This window comes from Mus pahari, chromosome 10 (assembly GCF_900095145.1).
Source record: "Mus pahari chromosome 10, PAHARI_EIJ_v1.1, whole genome shotgun sequence".
Classification (NCBI taxonomy): domain Eukaryota; kingdom Metazoa; phylum Chordata; class Mammalia; order Rodentia; family Muridae; genus Mus; species Mus pahari.
Window position 1 is genome coordinate 74,330,012 of NC_034599.1, and position 5,624 is coordinate 74,335,635.

Sequence of the window (5,624 nt, forward strand, 5' to 3'; positions counted from 1 at the left end):
TAGTATGGACACAGCAAGTGCATCACAATACTGACGCCCTCTCAAACACCCACAGGCTCCCTCTAACACTGCAGGCTCACAAGATAAAATTTGAGATTTCTCTCTGTTCACACAGATCCTAAGACAGAAAGCAGGCCCCTACCGCATCATTCTGGACTACATGTCATTTTCTGATCTTATCCTTTATTCACTACTCCAAGACATCCTCCAACCTGCTGCCCTGAGACTCCGATGCCCACATTCTGCCTGACTATCCCCAACTCTTAGCTAGGCTTCTGGAAAATGGTGCTGGTACACCTTGGTGAAAGAATCCTATCAAATTTGCTTCCAGGGGATTTTTTACTATTTCAAGAAAATAGCACTTTCAAAATATTACTCTCTAGCAGAATGATAATTGAGCCTGAAATATCACTTGGGAGATTTATTTGGTAAACAAATGCATTTTATTCAACATCATTCTACTGGGACAATCTAAAACAATTAGACTGCATCATATCTAGCCATTTATTTTTATACAGTTTTAAAACAGTAACATATGAAAGTTAACATAGCCAAAGATCAAGTATGAGTAGACTTATATTCATTTTGAAATATGGACTGGAAACCACATGTCCTTCCTACAGAACTATAAATTGATACAATGGATTTTAAAGCAAGTAGCATTTTATTGTAAAGTGATTATGTACCTTATAAAGCTATTGTTCTTATTCTATATACTTACCTAAAATAACTGAAAACAGAAGCTAGAAAGACGGCTCAGTCAGTAAAGCATGCGAAATCATGAGGACCTGAGCTCAGATCCCCAGCTGGCACAGAAGCCAGGTGTGGCAGCATATAGCCTAGAAACAGAGGCAGGAGGCAGGAGGGTCTGTAACACTTCTACCCAGCCAGTCTAACCAAACTGGTTAGTTTGAGGTTACGTGAAAGACTGTTGTGGGAAAACAATTGATGAAGACACTTGATATTGACCTCTGGCCTACACACACACACACACACACACACATACACACAAATACACATCTGTGTGAGTTTATACTAGCATTATCCGTAATAGACAAATTCTAGAAGCTACTACATTGTCCATCAAATAGATAAACACAGACTACATATACAATGAATAATACTTACATATGAAGAGAACAAACTGCTGGTAAAATGCAACATGGTTGCATTTCAAATGCATTCTGTCAAGACACAAAGGGATGGTGGATGCTACATATGATGTCTTTTTTTGCCACCTAGGCACTAGCAAAATGGCAGGGAATCAAAAGAGGAATATGAGAGGAAGCATGATAACGAAGACAATGAAGACTTAGGGCATAATGGAAATGTTCCATATCATAACTATGGGGTAGTTATAATATTGTGTACAATGACAAAACCTCATTTATGGTATATTAATTCTTTTTGGATAGTGTTAACTTTTGCTCTCTTCTGAACCTGGGACATACTCCTCTCTTCCCTTTGGATATGATGACGTGGTTCTCAGGCCTTTGACCTTGGATGAGAATTCCAATGTTGGCTCCTGTGGTTCTAACACCTTTGAAATTGGGCTAAGCCCAACCACCCACCTTCCTCATCCTCCAGTTTTCAAAAGTCCATATAGTATTCAGCTTCTGTAAGTGTGTGAACAAATTTCCCTAATGGGTTCCTCAAAAAAACTGGAAATAGATCTACCACATGATCAAGCTATACCACTTCTTGACGTACAAGCAAAGACTCAGCACCTTACTACAGAGAGACATATGCCACATACTTACCATTGCTCTTTTCACAACAGCCAAGAACTGAAAAGACCTAGATGCAACTGACGGATGAATAATAAAAAGCATGGCACATATACACAATGGAACATTACTTAGTTATTAAAAAGAATGAAATTATGAAATTCTCAGGTAAACAATTTGCCCTTTTGAATTTTTATTAACTTGGAATGTTATTCCCAAATACATACATCAATATCAGTTTGTTTCTTTAACAACTTGAATCTGTTTTTAAAGACTTGCTTTCTTTTTATTTATATGTATGTGTGTTCACACAAGGGTACCAGTAAAAGTCAAAAGATGTCATCTATCCTCTCACACTACAGTTGCCAGTAGAAGTGAACTACCTGACTTAGGTCCTAAGAACTGAGCCTGGATCATCTGCAAGAACAACAAGCTCTTTTAACCGTCTGGACATCTATGCCACCCAACGGATTCTTTTATTTTCATGACTGGACCTTGGAAATCAGCTTTCTGTGTGTCTTTTGTAGAGATCTATGGTTTAAGAAGCACTATAATGATGCATACACTCTGTGGTGGTATGAATTAAAATGGTCCTCATAGGTTCATAAGGAGTGTCAGTATTAGGAGGTGTGGCCTTGTTGGAGTAGGTTTGGCATTACTGGAGGAAGTGTGTCACTGTGGGGTGGCCTTTGAGGTCTCAGAAGCTCAAGCCTGGCCAGTGTCACTTTCACTTTTGCTGTCTGAAGATCAAGACATAGAGCTCTCAGCTCCTTCTCCAGCACCATGCTTGCCTGTATGCCGCCATGCTTCCTGCCATGTTGAGAATGGACTAAACCTCTGAAGCTGTAAGCCAGCCCCAATTAAATGTTTTCCTTGATAAGAGCTGCCACAGTCATGGTGTCTCGTCACAGCAATAAAAACCCTAACTAAGGCACACTCCATTTTAGTAGATATTTCTTGCTGACCAATTTTACATGACTGGTCTGAGAAAACTTAGATAAGATTATTGGTCTGTTGTTATTTTATCATAAACCACCCCAAATAACTTCACATTCCTAACATTTTCCCAGAGAGAAAAGGGAGTAACTACAGATTTCCACTGCGATTGCCATGGAACAACACACGAATGCAGCAAAGAACTTTCCTGCTTAATTTCCTGAAACAGAGATGGGGTTGAGAACTGAATTTAGAACTGGGTCACAGGGGAACAAATTAGTCTCTAAACAACCATAAAAAGGAGTCAATCCAACAGATGATACTCTTCAGGGAGGAGTTTACCTATGCGCTCTATGGGAATTCTAACCAAAAATAAAATCTTCCAAGTGGTCCCTTATCTATTAATAAAAGCTAATAAAACATCTCTATGTCATGGTCATCAACAATCTAAAATCAGTGACTCAAATTTTACTCTATGTCTTTTATACTGACCATATTATCACACACACACACACACACACACACACACAGTTTCCATGAAAAATCTCTCTCATCACAATCTCTGCTTTTTTAAGTCCTTTCTTTTGTTCAAGAATGACAGCAAGGTTTTTTGATAAACTCATCAGCTGAATCGTTTGTTGTTGTTGTTGTTGGGTTTTTTGTTTTTGTTTGTTTGTTTGTTTGTTTTGAGACAGGGTTTCTCTGTGTAGTCCTGGCTGTCCTGGAACTCACTCTGTAGTCCAGACTGGCCTCGAACTCAGAAATCCACCTGCCTCTGACTCCCAAGTGCTGGGATTAAAGGCATGCGCCACCATGCCCGGCTGGTTTTGTTCATTTTTAATTTTCCTATTTTAGGAATTATAATTAAATTAGATCTCTCTCTTTTCTCTCTCTAAACGCTCCCATATGCACCTCCTCTCTCTTTAAAATCCACACTCTCTTTTTCATTGTTATTGAATGCATACCCATATAGTCTTAAGAATAACCTACTCAGTCTGTATAATTTTACTTGTACATTTCCATAGCTGATCATGGGTATCAGCTAATCAATTGGTGTGCCCTTCCCTGGGGAAGAGTAATTTCTTCTGTTCTCTGCATCCCTTGGTTGCCTGTAGCCCTTTGTGTAGGGATGAGGCCTGGGGTCTCCCCCCCCCCTCCCCGGCACTCTGGCTTATATACTGGTGTCATGCTTGCTCAGCTCATGTTTCGGCAGCCATGTTAGCAAGAGTTTAGGTATATAACTTCTGACATTCCTAGAAGACACAACCTCACAGAAAACTCTTTGTTCTGGGAGGGGAGGGAGGAGGAGGGGAGAGAAGGGAAGGGGAGAGAAGAAGAGAAGAGAAGAGAAGAGAAGAGAAGAGAAGAGAAGAGAAGAGAAGAGAAGAGAAGAGAAGAGAAGAGAAGAGAAGAGGAGGAAGAAGAGAAGTAGAGACCAGCCACAAGCACGTGAAGAGAGAGGGGGTAAGGTGTAAGAGATAAGAGCAGGAAGACAAGAGCAAGAGAGAGTGAAGGGGGCAAGCAGCCCCATTTATAGTGAATCAGGCATACCTGACTGTTGTCAATTAACTGTGGGGCTGAGCTTTGACAAAATGCTAACAGTGTTGGTAAAGGAGAAAGGGGAGACAGTTTGTGGTGATATGAAGTAATATGGCTGTTATGGGAAACAATATATTGTCATAAGACTGTTATGGGACACCTGCCAAGAAAATCTCCCAAGACGCCTGAATAAGTCATATAGAATCTTTACTACCAGTGGGCTGTCCCAGGCAGAGTAGCAGGAAGCAGCATCTACCTCCAGTTTGATCAAGTTTTTAAAGGCAAAAATCTGCAACTGTGACTCATACAGAAAGGCAGCAGCTCTGGACAGCCGCAGTAAGCAAGAGTTATTTACAGAGGCGGAGAGATAGCAGTTAAGTGGCTAGGTAGGTCTCATAACCTTGTGTAGGAATTTATGACTGGTCCAGAGACCAGTTTGCTCTAGGAGTTTGTGGATGGTGCACGTGACCAGAGATCAATTTACTCAAGATAGTTTTAGCAAGTAAAGTATTCTTAGGAATCATAAGATGGCATAATTATAACTCAGTAGCCCACTCTGTGCTCCACTGGTTCTAAGAAAATGAGTTGGATCATAGGCTGAGGCATTTAATTTTAGGACCCCTGGTATCTATAGTGTCTTTTTCTTTTGATTAGCCAGGGAGTGTAGAATGGGTTAGACACTGACATCCACAAATGAGTGTTAGGATGCATAGAACAGCAAGACAGAGAAAAAGAAACACCCACTTGATCCAGGTAAAATTTGGTAACCGTGAACTAAGTCGTCCAATCAGATCTGAGCCATCCTGAGTAGCCCTGTTTTGTACATCTCTGATTTTTATCAAGTACTTGTGATGCTGGAGGAGCCTGGAGGCCATCGTGAGCCTTTGTGTGCCTTCAAACACCATAGGTCCCTGTCCCTTCTGCCAGAGATAAGAGAAACAAACTCCCTTTGGTAGAGGGGAAACATTTGGATCTAACATGCAAGCCTTTTGTTAATGATAAAGGGTGATGTGTTCTTTTCTGTAACTGCTTCCCAGCTGATATTAGGATGCCATCGTCATCAACGGGGCCCAGGATGTCTGGAATGCTAGTCAAAGGCTGGGAAGAGATTCAAGCAATGGTGGGACATTTTTCTGAAGCCTCTGGTTTGCTGACCCAGACCGAAGAGACTGGGAGCAATCATATTGGCTGGACTGTTTCCATCAGCTTTCAGGAAGTCCACAGTGTTATGTTTTAAAAAGATAAGGAGAGAAAGAATATGTTTGGTGAATGTATAGTCAGGTTTGGGGGAAGGGGTTGCCTCCTCAGGCCCATGCTGAGGCATCCATTCTCCCTGAGGAACCAGCCACACGATGGTGTAGTACAGAATACAGTTTATTCAGGGCATGGGGAGGTGAGTTAAGAGGTTAGTAGAGGCAAAGA